Here is a 22667-nt window from a genome sequence, read left to right on the forward strand (position 1 = left end):
CGCCATGACCAACTCAAGTCAACCGCACATTGACACCTTCAGCCCCAGTGTCGTACTCTGGCCCTACTAAATTATAAAACCTGTATTTGCCACACAAGCATGTCCGTGCAATTAATTCATAGCCATTTTCACACTTAATGTTTTCAGTCTTCTATGGTTCGGCCTAGAAGTTCGAAATGGCTGGTAATAAACCGAAGGCTCTATACTACTTGATATCGCGACACCGCAGGGGCGTTTCGGTAGGGGTAAGATGCGAGGTGCGAGCGCGTCAGTAAAACCAATCTTGTGTAAATTACTTGTTCTGGTGGAGTTAAGAAATTTAGGGCATCGTAGGGAATGTCTATCGCCAACGGTACCAGGCAATAACTCGTATCAATATCATAATTATCATGCAACCGCATCGCTCAGGTTCAGTGTTGCCAGTTCCCGTTAGTCTGCTCGTGCTAAAGCATAATCAGAAGAAAATTGTAATTAACCAAAAGTTTGATAAAATTCTGATTATCCACCTTTTTACATTATTGAACGTGAAGCTTTGAAGTGTCCCATCTCTAGAAACTATTTTTATCATATATTTCGTTAAGAATAAAATGTCGTTATATCTGCTAATTATGATCTAAAGCAGCAGGCAAGCACCCTGCACGTATGGCTGCAGCAGGCACGGCACCCTGCACGTATGGCAGCAGGCACGGCACCCTGCAAGTATGGCTGCAGGCACGGCTGCACGTATGGCAGCAGGCACGGCACCCTGCACGTATGGCAGCAGGCACGGCACCCTGCACGTATGGCAGCAGGCACGGCACCTGCAAGTATGGCGGCAGCGAGCAACGGCACCCTGCGACGTATGGCGGCAGGCACGGCTACCTGCAGAAGAGTATGGCGAGCAGGCGGCACCCCTGCAGTATGGCAGGCAGGCACGGCACCCTGCACGTATGGCAGCAGGCACGGCACCCTGCGGCATGGCAGCAGGCATGGTACCCCTGCACGCAGTGCAGCAGGCGCGGCACCCTGCAAGTGCGGCAGCAGGCACGGCACCCTGCAGAAGTATGGCAGCAGGCACGGCACCCACACGGGCTGGCAGCAGGCACGGCACCCTGCAGGTATGGCAGCAGGCAGGCACCTGCGAAGTATGGCAGCAGGCACTGGCAGCAGGCACGGCACCCTGCAAGCATGGCAGCAGGAACGGCACCCCTGGCAGCATGGCAGCAGGCACGGCACCCCGGCACCTGCACGTATGGCAGCAGGAACGCACCCTGCACGTATGGCAGCAGGAATGGCGCCCTATGCGCAATATGGCAGCAGGCACGGCACCCTGCAAGTATATCAGCAGGCACGGCACCCTGGCAGGCAAGGTATGTGCAACAGGCACGGCACCCTGCAGGTATGGCAGCAGGCACGGCACCCTGCAGAAGTGTGGCGCAGGTACGGCACCCTGAAGAGTGTTGCGCACCCCTGCGGGCATGACAGCAGGCACGGCACCCTGCAGAGATGGCAGCAGGCGCCGGCACCCTGCAGATCGTATGTGGCGGCAGGAACGGGCACCTGTCTACGACGTGGCGTAGCATTGGCACGGCACCTTTATGCCAGAGTATGGCGGCAGCGGCACGGCACCCTATCACTTAAGGCAGCAGGCACGGCACCCTGCTGAACAGATGGCAGCAGGCACGGCACCTGACGGTAGCAACGCATGGCAGCAGGCGAACGGCACCCGTACGCACAGTATGGCAGCAGGCACGCACGGCACGTAATGCGTGGCAGCAGGAACGGCACAATGCACCCGTGGTATGGCAGCAGTGAACGGCACCCCACACGTTTGGCAGCAGGCACGGCACCCTGCAGAAGTATGGCAGCAGGCACGGCACCCCTGCACGTATGGTGCAGCAGGCACGGCACCCTGCCATCACGTTTGGCAGCTGGCACGGCACCCCGTGCAAGCATGGCAGCAGGGGCACGGCACCCTGCTACGTATGGCGGCAGCAGGCACGGCACCTGCAAGTATGTGGCGGCAGAACAGAACCCTACACGTATGGCAGCAGGCATGGCACCCCTGCAAGTATGGCGGCAGGCACACGGCACCCTACACGGGTGTTTGGCGCCGGCACGGCACCCCTGCAAGCATGGCAGCAGGCACGGCACCCTGCACTGGGGCATGGCAGCAGGCATGGCACCCTGCAAGTATGGTAGTACGCGACGGCACCCTACACGTTTGGCAGCTGGCACGGCACTCCTGCAAGTATGGCGGTGCAGCAGGCACGCAACAATCACACGTTTGGCAGCAGGCACGGCACCCTGCTACACGTTTGGCAGCTGGCACGGCACCCTGCAAGTATGTGGCAGCAGGCACGGAACCCTGCAAAGATGGCAGCAGGCACGGCACCCTATTTACGTTCGGCAGCAGGCACGGATCCCTACACGTTTGGCGGCAGGCACCGGCACCCTACACGCTTGGCAGCTGGCACGGCACCTTTGCTATCGCTTTGGCAGCAGGCACGGCACCCTGCACGGGATGGCGGCGGCAGGAAAGCACCCTGCACGTATGGCAGCAGGCACGGCAATTCCCTGCATCGTATGGCGCAGCAGCAGGCACGGCGTCCCGTGCACGTAGCGGCAGCAGGCACGGCACCCTGCAAGTGGCGGTGCAGGCACGGCACCCTGCATGCGTATGGCGGGCAGGAACGGCACCCCGCAAGTGCGTGGCAGCAGGGCACGGCACCCTGCAAGTATGGCAGCAGGCACGGCACCCTGCACGTATGGCAGCAGGCACGGCACCTTTTGCAGAGTATGGCAGCAGGCACGGTACCCTGCAAGTATGGCAGCAGACACGGCACCCTGGGCCACGTTCCCGGCAGCTGGGCACGGCACCCTACATCGTTTGGCAGCAGGCACGGCACCCTGCAAGAGGATGGCGCAGGCACGGCACCCTGCCACGTTTGGCAACAGGCACGGCACCCTGCACGGGTGATGGCAGCAGGAAAGCGATCCTGCACGTATGGCAGCAGGCACGGCACCCTGCATCGTATGGCAGCAGGCACGGCGATCCTGCACGTATGGCAGCAGGCACCTGGCACCCTGCAAGTATGGCAGCAGGCACGGCACCCCGGTGCATCGTAGGCGGCAGCAGGAACGGCACCCCGTGCAAGTATGGCAGCATGGCACGGCACCCTGCAAGTATGGCGTAGCAGGCACGGCACCCCTGCACGTATGTGGCAGCAGGCCTGACGTGCACCTTGCAGAAGTATGGCAGCAGGCACGGCACCTGCCTGCAGGGGTATGGCAGCAGGGCACGGCACCCTGCAAGTGCTGGCAGCAGGCACGGCACCCTGCAGGCGGCACGGCAGGCAACGGCACCCTGCACGATGCATGGCAGCAGGCACGGCACCCTGCAGAAGTATGGCAGCAGGAACGGCGCACCTGCAAGTGTGGCAGTAGGCACGGCACCCTGCAGGTATGGCAGCCCAGGCACGGCACCGCAAGTATGGCAGCAGGCACGGCACCCTGCAAGTATGGCAGCAGGAACGGCACCCTGTACATCGTATAAGCGGCAGGAACAGGCACCCTGCACGAAGTATGTCAGCAGGCACGCGCACCCTACAATATGGCAGCAGGCACGGCACCTGCAGAAGTATGGCAGCATGCACGGCACCCTGCATGTATGGCGGCAGGCACGGCACCCCTGCTACAATCGTATGGCAGTAGGCACGGCACCGTGCAAGTGTGGCAGTAGGCACGGCACCTATACACGCATGGCAGCAGGCACGGCACCCTGCACGTATGGCAGCAGGGCACGGCACCCTACACGTTTGGCAGCTTGCACGGCACCCTGCAAGTGGTGGCGGCAGGCAGCACGGCACCACACGTATGGCAGCAGGCACGGCACCCTGCAAAAGGTATGGCACCGGAACGGCACCTGCGTTTGGCAGCTGGCACGGCACCCCGCAAGAATGGCAGGCAGGCACGGCACCCTGGCCACGTTTGGCAGGCGGCCGGCACCTGCTACACGTTTGGCAGCTGGCACGGCACCCTGCAGAGTATGGCAGCAGGCACGGCACCCTACACGTTTGGCAGCAGGCACGGCACCCGTACGTTTGGCGGCAGGCACGGCACTCCTGGCCACGTATGGCAGCAGGTGCACGGCACCCTACACGTTTGGCGGCTGGCGTACTTGACTTGCACCCCTGCAATCGGCGGCAGGAACGGCACCCTGCAAGTATGGCAGCAGGCACGGCACCCCTGCACGTGGCTGGCAGCCATGGGCACGGCACCCTTGCCAGAAGTATGGCAGCAGGCACGGTACCCTGCAAGTATGGTAGCAGGCACGGTGCCCACACGTTTGGCAGCTGGCACGGCACCCTGCAAGTATGGCAGCAGGCACGGCACCCTGACACGTTTGGCAGCAGGCACGGCAATCCCTGCAAGGCATGGGCAGCGGGCACGGCACCCTGCCATCGCTTCTGGCAGCAGGCACGGCACCCCTGCAAGTAAGCGCAGCAGGCACGGCACCCTACACGTTTGGCAGCTGGCACGGGCACCCCTGCAAGTATGGCAGCAGGCACGGCACCCTGCGCTGGCCTAAGCAGGCACGGCACCCTACACGTTTGGCAGCAGGCTCGGCAGGCTGGCTGCCCTGCAAGGATGGTAGCAGGCACGGCACCCTACGCGTTTGGCAGCAGGCACGGCACCCCACACACGTTTGGCGGCAGGCACGGCACCCTGCACGTTTGGCAGCAGGCACGGCACCCTACACGTTTGCAGCAGGCACGGCACCCCACACGTTTGGCGCAGGCACGGCACCTGCAAGCATGGGCAGCAGGCACGGCACCCTGCTACATGTTTGGCATCAGGCACGGTACCCTGCAGTGATGGCGGCAGGAACGGCACCCTACCACGGTTTGGCAGCAGGTACAGCACCCTGCAAGTATGGCAGCAGGCACGCTCACCACACGCTTTGGCAGCAGGCACGGCACCCACCTGCAAGGCGATGGCAGCAGGCACGGCACCCGGCAAGGGGTATGGCAGCAGTGACGGCACCCCTGCAGTATGGCGGCAGGCACGTGCACCCTGCAAGTATGGCAGCTGGCACGGCACCCTGCAAGGATGGCAGCAGGCACGGCACCCTGCAAGGATGGCGGCAGGCACGGCACCCTGCAGCATGGCAGCAGGAACGGCACCCTGCAAGTGGCAGCAGGCACGGCACCCTGCAAGTATGTGGCAGCAGGCACGGCACCCTACCGTCTGGCAGCAGGCACGGCACCCTCAAGGATGGCAATAGGGCACGGGATGCGTGCAGGATGGCAGCAGACACGGCACCCTGCAAGGATGACAGCCAGGCACGGCACCCTGCAAGGATGGCAGCAGACACGGCACCCTGCAAGGATGACAGCAGGCACGGCACCCCTGCAAGGATGGCAGCAGGCACGGCACCCCTGCAAAGGATGGCAGCAGGCACGGCACCCTGCAAGCGGATGGCGGTGCACGGCACCCTGGTAAGGATGGCAGCAGACACGGCACCCTGCAAGTGATGGCAGCAGGCACGGGCACCCCGTGCAAGGGATGGCAGCAGGCACGGCACCCTGCAAGTGATGACAGCAGGCACGGCACCTTCGTGGCAAGGATGGCAGCAGGCACAGCACCCTGCAAGGATGGCAGCAGGCACGGCACCCCAGTAACAGGCATGGCACCCTGCAAGGATGGCCAGCAGGCACGGCACCCTGCACGGTATAGCAGCAGGCACGGCTGCCCTGCAAGGATGGCAGTGCAAACGCGTGCCCTGCAGTATGGCAGCAATTTTGGCTTTCCTGCAGGGATGGCATGGGCGGCACCCTGCAAGGATGGCGCAGCAGGCACGGCACCCTGCAAGGATGGCCAGCAGGCACGGCACCCTGCACGGTATGGCGGCAGGAAATCCACCCTGCAAGGATGGCGCAGGCACGCGAACCCTGTAAGGATGGCAGCAGGCACGGCACCCTGCAAGTATGGCAGCAGGAACGGCACCCTGCAAGGATGGCAGCAGGCACGGCAATCTCCCTGCACAGGATGGCAGCAGAACGGCACCCTGCAAGTATGGCAGCAGGAACGGCACCTGCAAGGATGGCAGCAGGGCACGTGAGACTCACACGTTTGGCCAGCAGGCACGGCACCTTTACACGTTCCCAGCAGCGGGCACGGCACCCTGCAAGGATGGCAGGCACAACGCGCGGCAGCAGGCACGGCACCCTGCAAGTATGGCAGCAGGCGAACTGCGGCACCTCTGCTATCGTATGGCAGCAGGCACGGCACCCTACCGCGTGCATGGCAGCAGGCACAGCACCCTGCACAGGCGCATGGCGAAAGCAGGCACCGGCACCCCACCTGGTATGGCAGCAGGCGCGACGCCCTACAAGTATGGCGGCGGGCACGGCACCCGCAAGTGGCGAAGGAACGGTACCCGTGGCGATGGCAGCAGGCACGCAGCACCCCGCTGGGCGATGGCAGCAGACACGGCACCCACCTGCAAGTATGGCAGCAGGCACGGCGCCCTAAGCAAGTATGGCGACGCACTGGGCACCCTGCCAGAAGTGGCAGCAGGCACGGCACCCTACAATGGCAGCAGCGCGACGGCACCTGCAAGTATGGCGGCAGGCACGGCACCCTACAGTATGGCAGCAGGCACGGCACCGCAAGTATGGCAGCGAGCGGCACCTTTACAGAAGTATGGCAGCAGGCACGGCACCCTGCAGAGTGGCAGCAGGCACGGCACCCTGCACGAAGTATGGCGTGAGCCGGCGCACCCTTGCCGAAGTATGGCAGCAGGCACGGCGCCCTACAAGCATGGCAGCAGGCGGCACCCTGCAGCAGTATGGCAGCAGGCACGGCACTCCTACAGAGTAATAAGCAGCAGGCACGGCACCCCCGCAGCATGGCAGCACGGCAAGTTGGCTACATGGCAGCAGGCACGGCACCCCTGCAAGTGCATGGCGGCGGGCACGGCACCCCTACAGAGTATGACAGCAGGCACGGCACCCTGCAAGCATGGCAGCGGCGTTTGGCACCTCTGGGGGTAGCGGCAGCAGGCACGGCACCCGCAGAGTGTGGCGGCAGGCATTTGACACCCTACTGCGTGTGGCGGCAGGGCTGGCACCCTGCTGGGTGTGGCGGCAGTACCAGCACCCTACAAGCATGGCAGCAGCAGCAGGCACGGCACCCTGCCGTGTGTGGCAGCAGGCACGGCACCCCTACAAGTTTGGCAGCGGGCACGGCACCACTGCAAGTGGCAGGCACAGCACCTCCTGAAGTATATGGCAGCAGGCACGGCACCCCACATATGGCAGCAGGCCACGGCGCACCCTACACGTATGGCAGCAGGCACCCGGCGCATAAGGCAGCAGGCACAGCACCCTGGTTATTGCATGGCAGCAGGTACGGCACCCTACACGTTTGGCAGCAGGCACGGCACCCTGCAAGTATGGCAGCAGGCACGGCACCACTACCAAGTATGGCAGCAGGCATTGCACCCCGCGGCGCATGGTGCACGGCACCCTGCAAGTGTAACGCAGCAGGCACGGCACCCTACAAGTGTGGCAGCAGGCACGGCAACTTTGCCTACAAGTATGGCAGCAGGCACGAGCACCCTCTGCGATATGGCAGCAGGCACGGCACCCTGCAGAGCATGGCAGCAGGCACGGCTGCACCCTACAGTATGGCGGCAGGCACGGCACCTTGCTGGGCAAGTATGGCAGCAGGCAACGGCACCCTGAAATCGGGCATGGCAGCAGCAGGCACAGCACCCTGCAAGTATGGCGGCAGGCACTGGAACCCTTGCCAAGTATGGCGGCAGGCACGGAGACCCTGCAAAGTATGGCGGGCAGGCAGAACCACCAGAAGAGTGTAGGCGGCAGGCATGACTGCACCCCTACAAATGGGCAGCAGGCACCAGAACCCCTGATATGGCAGCAGGCACGGCACCCTGCAAGGCAAGTGGGCAGCAGGCACAGCACCCCTGCAAGTATGGCAGCAGGCACAGAACCCTGCAGAAGGTATGCGCAGCAGGCACTGGCACCCTGCAAGTAAGGCAATGAGCACAGCACCCTGCAGAAGTAATGGCTGGCAGGCACGCGACACCCCGCAGCATGGCACGGCACCCCGCAGCAAGGTAGCAGGCACAGAAAATCTGCAAGTATGGCAGCAGGCACGAATTCTGCAAGTATGGCGGCATGTTCCAGATTATCAGCGCCGATATTTCAAGATCTGGGAGAATTGAAACGGAGTGGGCAGAGAAAAGAGGGCTGGTGTAGAAGCGGGTCTCGCTCTTCTTGCTGAATCGTGTTTAAATTTTCAACGTGAGCAGGAACACGGTACAGACAAAAAACCTGAGAAAGGCAAATATATGCCTATCTCCAGTTCAACTAAGAATATAAAACTTGATTTACAGAAACTAAATGAAATTAATTATAATAAAAAAGGAAAAATAATGGATTCAATAAGATTTCAACTTAAACTACGGATTTATAAAATATATGTGGAGGAAGCAATTAAAAGAAACTGTACTTTCATGGGAAGCTTAAATAACTTCTGCTAACTACAACAATCTTTAATTTATCATGGCGATTACATATGTAATTAATATCAGCTGCACCTGCAGATTGCTTGTATGGTGCAACTGGGTGGGAGTGGTCAGGGGCGTGTAATGCAGTGGTGATCCCAGGGACTTCAGACTCCCACTGCAAGACTTGAGTTTTCAACCATTGACAATGTGATTTATGGTTACCAACATGCTGCCTAACAGATCTTCAGTCAACCTAACTTCAGTGTCTTTGATCAAGAGGGCACCACCTCCATACCACACATTCTTATCACCTAGTTGTCCTGCGTCCATCTCACAGCCCATGTATCTCAGCATTCTGCACTCTTGGCTCCTGTCATCTCTTCCTTGTTGCTTCGAATAGCATAACTGGCCTCATACACCAAGAGAATATTTCAATATACCAGGCTATAATATTATGTTTAAGACTCCTATACAAGTATCGTCCCAGACAAGTATCAAAAATACGTCTGTCTGATGGTGAGCTGGCTGTTGCTGTGGAGGACAATAATGAGTTCTTCGTGTGTTGGGGTGCTACTTGTTTCTTGTGTTTCCATATTGGTTTATAGATGGGCCAAAGTTCTACGTGTTATGAGCAATTTTAGTCTTCATGGCTGAATCCTGTCCCTTGACCATAATTCATCATCAGAATCTCTAAACAAATAACCTGTTCGCCCTCAAATGTGGAAGTGTTAAGTCCATTCCCACCAGCCATTTAGATGATAATCACTGCGATAAATGCTTGGTGCCTTAATGGGCTTATTAAATAAGACACTAATTTACTCTACAGTTTAAGTGATCAACAATTAATTCTCTTTGTGGCCCATAATTAGCCAACATTATTAAGGAGTGCCCATGCCAGGCACGACATTACGTGATTTTCTGTTGACCAGCAGACCACTATAATCAAACCATTTCCAATAGTCTGTTGAGGCAGTGGCTTCTGGTCCTTTCCTCCTTCTGCTTTGCCACACAGTTCCAGTTACCTATTTCCTCGTTTCCTGTCCCGTCTTTTTTCGGCTGGAGCACCATAATACTTTCTCTTCACTTGATTTACATTTCTCAGCCCTGGTGGCATGTACACAATGGCACCACACTTATCACCCCATGCGGGGCAGGTTAATGTCATTTCTCTTCCACAACTACCTTCTGTAGATGATTTCTCAGTAATTACTTGACTGTTGTTAACCTTGTCAGCTGTTTACGTGCTACATCAAGCTAGCAATATCAAACTGCAGTTAATCCAGCGCGAAAGTAGATATTGACTAAATCATGTTATTATTCCCCATCCATTGACGTGGCCAGTACCAGAACTCAGGACTACCGATTGACATTTGGATCGGTACTACGTGATGAATTACTCTTCACCGATACCGATCGTTCGGTGTTTGAAGAAACTACCGAATACCGCTACCGATCGCATGATTGGCAGTCAATCGTGTCGATGGGTCAAAAAAAAGCGTGAACTTTTGTTAAGACTTGAAAGCGACCCGGCGGCAAAATAGGCGGGACAAGTTTCAACGTTCGGCATCTATGAAATGATTGGCAGGAAATTCAGGAATATTACTTTGACGTCATCACGCTTCGCCAATCACCGGCTTAGATTCTGGGCGTTCTCAATAATCAGGGCAGCGACCTAGCAGATTCTGTCGCAAAAGTTTTAGTGAGAACCTGTTTGGCCTCCGGCCTGATGTAACTTCCTCGCTCTGGCTCTCGCTCTCGTAGCCGTGCTCGGCCTCGCCAACCCTAGTGTTTAAGTGGCCGGTGTTTTAAGTCACCGCCGCAGCGGCAACGCCTTAATCGTTTTGGCTTTAGCAAGTGATTTTCCTTTTTAAACTTTATTTTACATTAAAGTTTTGATCCAAAATCAGTGAACTATTTAATCATATTATTCTGAGGCAGAGGTTGGATAATAACAATGTGTTGAGTAGATGTTTTTGTACCAGCCTTGGCAGAGCCGTGTGGCGGGTATGAGCCCTGTGTAAGAGGGCCTTGACAAGAATAGCTGTCCATGAAAAGCCAGTGTCACGCAGTGTTGCTAAGTCTACAAAATATCTGTATTTCTATACAGATATTTCGAAATGTAAGAAAAACAGATTTTGTGCAAAATCTACAGATATTTTTAGTTTACACTGAAGGTGCAGAAATCTCATCAATTTCTGATAATCAGCCAAAGTATCATGAACATCCGGTATAAACTTTACAGCTTTAAATGACAAAATGAGGCCCGTGCGGTCAATCGTCCATCATTCCGTAAAATTTATGCACTTATTCTTGAACCGTCTTTTAACGTCAGCCAGAGCAGACCGGTGAGACTGTAGCGATGTCAGGTTTAGCAGCAGATTTTCGTTGGTCCGCCACGAATTCTCAATTGTTCTGGCAATGTTCATTTAGTGTGCGATACCAACCGGCATCACGTATAAACCTATGTGAATTTAAGTATAAATCCCACAAAGTTAACAACAATGCACATGTGCTCAACCTTTTAGCACTTACCTCTTCCAGTACCGCAGCAGTAGGGTGTTTCTGCAGTGAATAGGGCAGCAGCTTAAAAACCGCGTCTACACAGTACTTTGTTGGCCTGTTGCACTAGAGACTCTTCTCAAACCTTTAATTTTATGTTTTAATATGGTTATAACTCAGGCGATGAAGTTAATGAAGAGGATATGTACAGTATGGCAAAAGACATGAAGATGATAACAGTGGTAGATCGGTTTTCAACATTTTTAATAATTTTGTATTATGTGATTTTTGCACTCGACATAATTTCAGTTTTCACATTCAGGAGGATTTTTTTTGACACCCTTATTAGCAAAAATGGCCAAACTGGTAATAAATATAGTAAATATTATGTAATTGATGTAGTATTGGTAATTTAGTCTAGTCCCGATATATATATATATGACTATATATATATATATATATATATATATATATATATATATATATATATATATATATATATATATATATATATAATGTGTGTGTGTGTGTGTGTGTGTGTATAATCTACAATTTTCGAATCTCCAAAATATTTTAATGCTTAAGCTTCTAGAAAAAATGAGTTCAAGGAACCTGGCAACACTGGTGTCACGTGTGAGGCAGCGTTAAGGAGAGGTGAGGGTGTGGAAACGCGTCTCCTTCGTTTGAGAGGGGGCGTGTGTCCTGGGCAGAAACCATGGGGTGAAACTCTCTGTTGGAAGTTGAGCTCAAGTGGTAACTACAAACTTAATCGTAACACAAACTCATTTAACACTGGCTACTTCTGCTGCTTTCAAGCCACCTTGGCCAGCCTGGGTGAAGTTGCATGTAATGCCAAGATTCTGTATCAGGTGACGGATTCGAGTGATAAGTACTGGTGATGCTGTTGCAACAAGATTATCATCTAATGTAGTTTAGAGTTACCTTATTATGTCAGTGGGTATGGAGTAAATATATTAAGGTTTTTTTTCCGCAATTTCATGTTTAATTATTTATCAGATAAGTATGCACGTCTTTTTTTTTGGTAACACATTTTTTTTCTTCTTCTGTGTGTGTGGTTTAGGAAGCATGAAGAATGAATGAATGAATGAATGAATGAATGAATGAATGAATGAATATATATATATATATATATATATATATATATATATATATATATATATATATATATATATATATATATATATATATATATATATATATTTTCATAGATTAGCACCAGTAAAACTACTTTTAATGATAAGCAAATGTGATTTATTTCTGAAGGATTTTAGTAATGAAACTCTAAATGAAAAGTATTTAGGATCGTCATGTTCTTGACGATAATACTTAGGAAAGGTAACCGAGACTGTATGAAGTATTGTATACCTTTATCTAAGAAATGATCGTTAGAGTCCAATTTAGTGTGTGTGTGTGGTTTAGGAAGCATGAAGAATATATATATATATATATATATATATATATATATATATATATATATATATATATATATATATATATATATATATATATATATATATATATATATTCATAGATTACCACCAGTAAAACTACTTTTAATGATAAGCAAATCTGACTGATTTCTGAAGGATTTTAGTCATGAAACTCTAAATGAAAAGTATTTAGGTCGTCATGTTCTTGACGATAATACTGAGGAAAGGGAAACGAGACTGTATGAAGTACTGTATACCTTTATCTAAGAAATGATCGTTACAGTCCAATTTAGTGTGTGCGTTTGACCAATTCCTTTACAATGAGATATCCCTCGGAATAGCTTCGGGAGAAAAGGAGCCATTTGTGGTGCTCAGCTCACTCCGTATGTTGCTCACTCCACGAAAAGGCAGAACTTTCTTTTCCTGGCAAGCTTCAATCGCGGCACTGGCGGGAAACAGGACTGGGAGGGCTGCTAGACATTTACTGACTGACTGACTGACTGTAGTATAACGAGATCTAAGCCTGCTTGGGCAAGCTCTAATGACGGAAGGTCACTCCTATGCCACAACCCGTGCCTTTTCCGCATACTTTTTTTGCGGGTACCGTACCTACACTACGCAAGTGTCTAGTTAAATGGGGTTCGGCTGTAATGTGCAGGAATGAATAGCTTCGGGAGAAAAGGAGCAATTTGGGGTGCTCAGCTCAGTACGTGCTACACACACAGAAACAGTGATACGGAGCACAGATCAACACCAAGGTTCATTACAAACAACTAATACACTCGAACGGCTGGAATCACAACACCACGGATCAAACAACTGAAAAACATGGAAACTCTGCACAGACGCCACACAAACACACACACTTATGTACACAAGACCACAAACATACTCACACAACGCAAACGGTCAACGTACTCCAGAAATAGCAACCCTACAAGACTTTGCACCCCATCCCAACCCAATAACCGCTAAGAACTCGGCTCCTAGAATCGCTAGAGCTGCCGTGAGCTTCTAAACGCCGCTGCCTGGAAGTGCGACCACAGTCGATGCTGACCGTCGGGAGCGGCCCGCTGGCGCGGAGTTGTGAGATTGTGGGGTACGGCTGGTCGGCGGCTGGGCCGAGCGTAACGGTCTTCCCGCTCTTGGCTCTCGCTCGCGCGGCCAGCGGGGGGATCGAGACCCTCGTGCGGGACGGTCCCAGAGAGAACGGTCGCCAGTGTGCCGTGAGGAAGCGAGGGTTGAGCGAGCCGGCGGCGGACTCGCTCCACAAACCCTATCGAGCTTCCATAACGCTGTTTGGGGCAGGAGCGCGCTGCACCTACCCGAGCGACTAATCGTTTGCCAACCTCTCAGACCGGGGCCAGCAAGCTTGGATGGGATTAGTCTCTCGTGTTGCGCGCACCGACCTCAACAAACGCCGTTGAACTGTATCCTAGTTCTGGCCCACCCTCCCGCGGGCCAAGACTCGGCATCGCTCACTTCCACCTGGAAATCTTTCATTCTTCTCAGGTCGATGTTGATGTTGACAGCCAGGTCTTGCCCCCTCTCTTTCATGAGAAGCTTCTCGGCATTAGCTGCGGCTCCTCGTGGCGGCGCACGTTCTTACCGTGTTTGCCAATGCGATCAGCCTTCAATGCAGCGACCCCTCTCTCTCTCGCTCTCTAGGCGATGGTAACTCCACTCTCCGTGCGATAACGCATCCCGAGGGTGACGCCGCCGCACGCAATGTCGTCGGTTGGCACCCTAGTCTTCACACTGACGCAGCTTCTATCGAGCGGTCGGTTGGAACGAAGCACTCCACTCTCGCAGGCGACGACGGGTGACGGTGCGCTGCTACTGCTGCTGCTGCTGCTGGTATTGTCCGTGGTGCGTTCGCTCGCACCTCGACACAAAAGCATCAGCAGCAACAGTCTCACCACCATCACCACCAGTCTGCTGCTATATGACAAGGACGCGCGGACGACGAGGAGGAGGACGACGGCGTGGCCGACAGAGTTTCGAGCCCACGCATCATCATCATCCTCCTCATCATCCGCCGTCTGTTGAAACCAGGGACGCGGCGTCGCTGACCAGAGCTGTCCGACGCTGAGCGATCTCCTACTTTAGTACAAGGCTTTAAGCGAGCGCGCGGCACGCCCGTCGTGTTCGTTCGCCGCTTGGCCGCCAGCTAACGCCATAGCTACCTGGTTGATCCTGCCAGTAGTCATATGCTTGTCTCAAAGATTAAGCCATGCATGTCTAAGTACAAGCCGATTTAAGGCGAAACCGCGAATGGCTCATTAAATCAGCTATGATTCATTGGATCTGTACCCACACTTACTTGGATAACTGTGGTAATTCTAGAGCTAATACATGCACCACGTCTCTGACCGCAAGGGAAGAGCGCTTTTATTAGTTCAAAACCGGTCGGGCCTCGGTCCGTCACCCCACCGTGTTGAATCTGAATAACTTGTCGCTGAGCGCACGGTCTCCGCACCGGCGCCGCCTCTTTCAAGTGTCTGCCTTATCAGCTTTCGATTGTAGGTTATGCGCCTACAATGGCTATAACGGGTAACTGGGAATCAGGGTTCGATTCCGGAGATGGAGCCTGAGAAACGGCTACCACATCTAAGGAAGGCAGCAGGCACGCAAATTACCCACTCCCGGCACGGGGAGGTAGTGACGAAAAATAACGATGCGAGACTCATCCGAGGCCTCGCAATCGGAATGAGTACACTTTAAATCCTTTAACGAGGATCTATTGGAGGGCAAGTCTGGTGCCAGCAGCCGCGGTAATTCCAGCTCCAATAGCGTATATTAAAGTTGTTGCGGTTAAAAAGCTCGTAGTTGGATTTCAGTTCTGGACTGACGGTTCACCGCCCGGTGCATACTGTCACGCTCCGAACAGCCACAACAGCCCGCTGGCTCGCACGGGGTGCTCTTCATCGAGTGTCCCGCGTGGCCGGCAGAGTTTACTTTGAAAAAATTAGAGTGCTCAAAGCAGGCTACACTTACGGCCTGAATGCCTATGCATGGAATAATGGAATAGGACCTCGGTTCTATTTTGTCTGTTTTCTGAACCCGAGGTAATGACTAATAGGAACAGGCTGGGGCATTCGTATTGCGACGCTAGAGGTGAAATTCTTGGACCGTCGCAAGACGAACTACTGCGAAAGCATTTGCCAAGGATGTTTTCATTAATCAAGAACGAAAGTTAGAGGTTCGAAGGCGATCAGATACCGCCCTAGTTCTAACCATAAACGATGCTGACCAGCGATCCGCCGGCGTTATTCCCATGACCCGGCGGGCAGCTTCAGGGAAACCAAAGTCTTTGGGTTCCGGGGGAATTATGGTTGCAAAGCTGAAACTTAAAGGAATTGACGGAAGGGCACCACCAGGAGTGGAGCCTGCGGCTTAATTTGACTCAACACGGGGAACCTCACCAGGCCCAGACACCGGAAGGATTGACAGATTGAGAGCTCTTTCTCGATTCGGTGGGTGGTGGTGCATGGCCGTTCTTAGTTGGTGGAGCGATTTGTCTGGTTAATTCCGATAACGAACGAGACTCTGGCCTACTAACTAGTCGACGGTCTGCAGTACCTGGTGTCTAGTTCACAGCCTATTCTTAGAGGAATAATCGCAACTTCAGCCGTACGAGATAGAGCAATAACAGGTCTGTGATGCCATTAGATGTTCTGGGTCGCATGCGCACTACGCTGAAAGGATCAATGTGCCCTCCCCCTCTAAGAGGAGCGGGTAACCCGTTGAAATCCTTTCATGATAGGGATTGGGGTTTGCAATTGTCTCCCATGAACGAGGAATTCCCAGTAAGCGCAAGTCATGAGCTTGCGTTGATTACGTCCCTGCCCTTTGTACACACCGCCCGTCGCTACTACCGATTGAATGATTTAGTGAGGCCTTCGGACTGGCGCTCTTGGATGCCGGGCCAACGCGGTTCCGCCGCTGGGCTTTCGGCGCCTCGAGCTGACGGAAAGATGTCCAAACTTGATCATTTAGAGGAAGTAAAAGTCGTAACAAGGTTTCCGTAGGTGAACCTGCGGAAGGATCATTAACGTGTTTGCCCGACGCTGGCAAAGACCAAAACCAAACACGCTGGGTGGCCGGGACTCAGACTGTCCCGGTCTGGAAGCCCACTATCTTCCTTCGCCTCGTGCGAGGCGAAGGCGAGGACCAACCACGCGTCGCTGGCGTGAGGCGGGCAGAGCTTCCGACGCGCCAGCCGGCGACTACTCTTCTTAAACCAACCCTTCCCCGGGTGGAATCAGGACACAGTCAAACCCTTGACACTACGTCTTCCACATCGTCTCCCGAGGCAGAGACGGCGGAAGTCTGATGAGAGTCGGCAGCGTCCGACGTAAAACAAAAATACAACTCTTAACGGTGGATCACTCGGCTCGTGGGTCGATGAAGACCGCAGCAAGCTGCGTGTCGGTATGTGAATCGCAAGAATACCAGATACATCGACAAGTCGAACGCACATTGCGGCGGCGGCACTCTCATGTGCTGCCGTCACTCCTACACGCGGGTCGGATATACATTCCATGCATCGGCTTTGTCAGCAATGACATCGACCGCATTGGGGAGTTTCGCCTGTTGCTACTAGCGGGCGTTCCCTTAAGGCCATGAATGGTTACCGGCCGCGTCACGTCTCTGACGGACGCGTACGTCGGTGACACGGAGCTTATGGACACAGCAGCGGGGAGGAGGAGGAGAAGGAGATGGTCTCTCGGGGCTGCCTCCTACTCCGCCGCCTCGTCTGCTGTTGTCGTCGCTTTCCGTGTCCTGTCTCGTTTCGGAACCCCAACCTGTGCCGCTATGAGTCGGACGGGCTAAGGTGGCTCTGCTTCGCGTGATAGGCAGGAGAAGGCGACCGGGCCGGTTATTTACTCGACTAACCCGGATCACCCTACCTCTCCTTGCTGCGAGCAGACGCAAACAACAACAACAACACGTCCCGCGTGTCGTCGTCTGTGTGCACCACCACCGCCGACTGGCAGCCATTATTTAAAGGAAGGGACCGACGAGCTGGAGAGCGAGGCAACTCCTCTCCTCCCGCCAGCACCAAGGATCTTCTTCTTGCTGCTGCTCCAATGTCGACCTCGTGTTAGGGTAGAGTACCCGCCAAATTTAAGCATATTAATAAGCGGAGGAAAAGAAACCAACAGGGATTCCCTTAGTAAGGGCGACTGAACCGGGAAAAGCCCAGCGCATAACCTGGCGTCGTGACCCGGCGCCAGGGGTGTTGCGTTTCGGAGGGTCCGGCACGCAGTCTCTCACCGCCTAAGTTATGCTTGAAAGCGGCCACTACCCATGGAGGGTGACAGGCCCGTGTGGCGGAGCCCGCGATGGTACGCGAGAGATTGTCTGAAAGGGCCTCTCTGTAGAGTCGGGTTGCTTGAGAATGCATCCCTAAGCATGTGGTAAACTACATATAAGTCTAAATATTACAACGAGAACTATAGCGAAAAATTTCCGTGAGTGAAATTTGAAAAGAACTTTTAATAGAGATTTCAATATTACGTTAAACCGATAAGATCCAAACGGGTGGGACCTAGAACGTCGACCCGATGTGATTCAGCTCGTCGGCCAAAGCTGGCTGGGCGGCGGGATTCGCTTATGCGACCCAGGAACCCTTGGGCGTGCCCACGTCCGAGCCGGCGCCGGCGGGCGTATTTCCCCTCGTGATGTAGGTCGCCGCGACCCGTTGCTGGGGACGTCGAAGGCCCAGGCGGATTGGTACCCCGACGTCTGCGTTTACGCGGTCGAAGGGGGAAACCTCTGGTGTCCTGGCTGCCCTGCGACGGTCGTGTAGCAGAGGGGCAAACCCTCTCGCGGCGTGCAAAAGGTCGGTGACCCAAACTACAATTCTTTAAACACGTACCAAGTAGTCTAACATGTTTTCTATTCATTGGGCGCACTAAAACCAGAGGCGTAAACAAAGTGAAATGGGGCCTTACCCGGGTCTTCGGGCCTCGGTCGGCGTCCTCCGGGGCCGATCCCCGACCGGCCGCTGCCGCCGAGGTTCCCATCCCAAAGCGGGGTCGAGGGGGGTGCGCGGGGTGAGTCCCTTTCCCCCGTCGCTTACCTCCGGCCTCGCGGGTGCTCGGTGCGCACGGTGGTCCGTCTCCTTCGCGGGAGGCGCTTGTACGCAGGGGGGCGCAGGCGCGGGACTTGCCATTCGACGCCGTCGTGCAAATCTGTTGTTGGCCTCGCCGGCGTTGCTTGGGCTCTCGGTTGGCGCGCCGCGCGTCAGGCGGGCTTCGGGTGGGGGTTTCGGCTCTCATCCGGGTTCGTCCCGCGCGGTTTTGCCTTCCGATCCTGCTCTGTCCGGAGTGGCCTAGCACGCGTGCTGTCGGCAAGTACCATGAGCAGACATGTTGGGACCCGAAAGATGGTGAACTATGCCTGGCCAGGATGAAGCCAGAGGAAACTCTGGTGGAGGTCCGTAGCAATTCTGACGTGCAAATCGATTGTCAGAGCTGGGTATAGGGGCGAAAGACTAATCGAACCATCTAGTAGCTGGTTCCCTACGAAGTTTCCCTCAGGATAGCTGGTACTCGCGGAAACGGAGGAGTTTCATCCGGTAAAGCGAATGATTAGAGGTCTTGGGGACGAAACGTCCTCAACCTATTCTCAAACTTTAAATGGGTGAGATGCCGAGCTTGCTTGAACGCTGAAGCTTCGGCGACTAATCCGAGTATCTAGTGGGCCAATTTTGGTAAGCAGAACTGGCGCTGTGGGATGAACCAAACGTCGAGTTAAGGGGCCTAAACGAATGCTCATCTAGACCCCATCGAAAGGCGTTGGTTGCTATAGACAGCAGGACGGTGGCCATGGAAGTTGGAATCCGCTAAGGAGTGTGTAACAACTCACCTGCCGAAGCAACTAGCCCTTAAAATGGTATGGCGCTCAAGCATTCTCCCGATACTCGACCGCCGGTGGCACTAAAGGCCAAGCTCCCCTCTTCACCGGGGGGCGCCCAGGTCTCCAAGCCCCGGCGAGTAGGAGGGTCGCAGGGGTGAGCGCTGAAGGGATCCGGCGCGAGCCGGCCTGGAGCTGCCCTGGTGCAGATCTTGGTGGTAGTAGCAAATAGTCGAGAGAGACTTCCCTTGAAGGCCGATGTGGAGAAGGGTTCCATGTGAACATCAGTTGGACATGGGTTAGTCGCTCCTAAGCCCAAGGCTAAAGCCTTATCCCACGCTAGAGGCAACGGCCAAGCGAGTTGTCGTCACTGTCGTGGCGGCTCATCCGTGAGTGATTCTTCTCAGTTGCCGATGGGAATTCGTGGCGAAAGGGAATACGGTACTTATTCCGTAACCAGGCCTGGATGCCAACCGGGGCTAGGTTCCTTCTTGGGCCGGCCCTTGGTGCAGGAACCCGGTAACGGGAACCAACTCGCGTCCATCGGCGGTGGTCCGGGGAAGAGTTTTCTTTTCTGTTTAAGGCGCCGTGACCCTAGAAGCCACTCGCAGAGCGAAAGGGTGTTGGTAACACGGTCTGCCGTAGAGCGCCGCGGTTCTTGCGGCGTCCCGAGTACCACTGCCGGTCCGTGAAACATGCGAGGCAGGTAACTGCATGGGGCGAAGCGGGGGGGTCTGCTGCTGCTGCCCGCTGCCGGGCGTCGTTCTGCGGCGTCACGGCGCGGCGCACGTACGCACGCGGCCTCCGCGATGCACCCCAGTTTCGGGCCTGTGCGTACCCATATCCGCAGCCGGTCTCCAAGGTAAGAAGCCTCTGGTCGATAGACTAATGTAGGTAAGGGAAGTCGGCAAATTAGATCCGTAACTTCGGGATAAGGATTGGCTCTGAGGATCGGGCCAGTCGGGCCTGTGCGGGAAGCGGGCCTGGGTTCGGGCGCTGGACTGGGCTCAGAGGCTCTGAGCTGCGCGCGGTGATGGGTGATGCCGTCTACCCTGCGGCGCCGACGTCGCCGGTGTCCGCCCATCCGCTGTGTCTCGCCTTCCCCGGTGGCGGCGGCCTCGCGTCGCGCTGTCCTTGTTCTATCAGCTCGCCGGTGCGGCGGTGCTTGTGGTCCGGGTTCGCAAAGGCGGCCGGCGGACGATCACCGCGTCGTTTGGGCCCTCAAAAGCCCCGGCGCGGCGTCCTCCGGTCGCTCCCGGTACCACTCCGCCGTCCGCGCTAAAGCCGGCGCGGCGGGGCAGCGCGCGTTGGGGAATCACCGCAGGGTTCGCGCAGCGCCGGTCTCGCAGGCGGGACACGCTCATGCGAGGTGGGGCCAACGGCCCGGTGTGCGGCGGCTCGCATTTCGTGGTGGCGGCTCTAGCCCTCTCGCCACTCGTGCCGAGAGCTCGGACCGGCGTGTCTCCGGCCCTTCCGTGGAACGCGCTAGGCTGCGTGGGCGCGGGGGCTCCGGCTCTCTCTATCGCCGGCTTTCGGCCGGTTAGGTAGCAGCAGCAGTCGTCCCTCGCTCCAAACCCACTTCGGCTGGCGCCCAGCGATCAACTCAGAACTGGCACGGACCAGGGGAATCCGACTGTCTAATTAAAACAAAGCATTGCGATGGTCAGAGATAGATGTTGACGCAATGTGATTTCTGCCCAGTGCTCTGAATGTCAAAGTGAAGAGATTCAACCAAGCGCGGGTAAACGGCGGGAGTAACTATGACTCTCTTGGGGTAGCCGAGCACGCTCAGCCCCCTTGGCCCTCGTAAGGCGCGCCCCAGCTTGCACGCAGCATAGTCTCCCTGGCCTCCTGGTGCCAAGGCCCGCAGGAAAGCTGTATGCCCCGCAGGACTAAGACACACAAACGTTCCTGCCGAGCGCTGCAGACCATATCGAAGCGACGAGAGTCAAGGCAGCGCAGGTTCAAATGGCGGGAGTGTCCTGGAACTGTTAACGGAGCGCACAGTGCGTGCCCGAGCTTAAGCCTCGTCGCCTGCCCGAATCACAGACTGGATTAGGAGAGTAGGGCTCCGCCCCCGTGGAGAAGGCGTGCGGGTCCGCTAACGTTCCTGCGGGAATGGGAGGGGAGTAAGTATTGCGGATCGTACCGCCCTCGGTCCCACTTGTGAAAGAAGGTATGACTTATGCTTGCGGTAAGGCGGGTAAAGGGGCCCGCAGGGGCCGAGAGTCCCGTGGGCCAGCTCGTCTGGGTGGTGCGGGCTGGCCAAAACACATAGTTACTTCTGGTGACTGGCCTCCCCGTGGTCCCGCTGGACACACTGCGCAGGGGGTGACCCGCCCCCCCTGGCCCGAGAGGGCAACGCAGTGTGACTAAACAGTCACTGGTTTAACCGCGCAAGCGGATGCGCCAGGTGGTTATTGCCTCCTCGGTTTTCCTTCCCACTCACATTCAGGGTGGGAGGGCCCTGGCGTAGTTGCCCGGCACTGTGGGCTTGCGGGCTCACGCCGGGCTTTATAGGGTAGCACCCTGGGGTGCCTGCCCGGGCGTTCGGACCGAGGGGGGTTTACGAGTCCCTCCCCGGGGCCCCGGAAGCCCCGGAGAGGACTCTGGCCCGTCTCCTGATTTGACCCGGGTGGTAAAGTCCGTGGTGCTCGTAGCCGTCGAGGTTGCCTTATGGTAGCTGCGAAGCGATAAAGCCACGGACGCGCATCCAAAAACAGCACAAGAGTGTCGGCCTTCCTGGTTTGTAATCTGGACCCGTAAAAAGTTTCTTGTGGCAGTGCTGGGTCTGCGAGTAAGCCTACGTGGTTAACACGATGGTGCAGACTTGGGCGCGAAGCTGTCGCAAATACCTGGGCTTTTCTGGGTTGGGTCCGGGCCCCGCTGTTGTGATTGGTCAGGCAGGGGAACATTAGCTGCTGCCTGTGAAAACGGGGCTAGGCACCCCAGCAATGGGTTAGCGGCTTGAGGCTGTCGCGCCTAATTGCCGAACCCCAAGTAACAGACCCCCCGCGGTGCAACAGGATCGCGATAAGCCGGGAGGTGATTGCCGCGGGTGCTAACCGTGACGACGCTGCTAGTTTCCTTTTTCAGCGCCCGGAGCACATTCAACCGCGCGCATTTCGCCACCCGGTGCGAACTGACTGCTTTAAGCCGCGGGGCGTGCCATATTATGAGTATGAATAGATGCAACCATGCAGTACTCTGCCGTTGCCTTTATGGCAGGCCATGAGCGAAAAACTCATAGTCGATTCTCTGTGGTGCGGACGCCGGTTGGGGCATCGTGATTCCGGCCCCACGCCCCTACGTGGGGCCGTTGAGACCCGTGCCCC

General features: G+C 55.6%; 2 non-coding genes and 1 pseudogene across 2 annotated transcripts; all 3 read left to right on the forward strand.

Moving 5' to 3' along the window:
• Positions 1-14651: 14651 nt before the first annotated feature.
• LOC126989993 (small subunit ribosomal RNA) lies at positions 14652-16522 on the forward strand. Its single transcript, XR_007743932.1, has one exon. It is a non-coding gene; the product is annotated as a small subunit ribosomal RNA (ribosomal RNA).
• A 318-nt stretch (positions 16523-16840) lies between these two features.
• Positions 16841-17000, forward strand: LOC126989992 (5.8S ribosomal RNA). Its single transcript, XR_007743931.1, has one exon. It is a non-coding gene; the product is annotated as a 5.8S ribosomal RNA (ribosomal RNA).
• Positions 17001-17565: 565 nt separating this feature from the next.
• The window catches only part of LOC126989994 (large subunit ribosomal RNA), a 6605-nt pseudogene continuing 1503 nt past the window's right edge, over positions 17566-22667 (forward strand).

The sequence above is a fragment of the Eriocheir sinensis genome, unplaced genomic scaffold, assembly GCF_024679095.1.
Source record: "Eriocheir sinensis breed Jianghai 21 unplaced genomic scaffold, ASM2467909v1 Scaffold1400, whole genome shotgun sequence".
NCBI lineage: Eukaryota > Metazoa > Arthropoda > Malacostraca > Decapoda > Varunidae > Eriocheir > Eriocheir sinensis.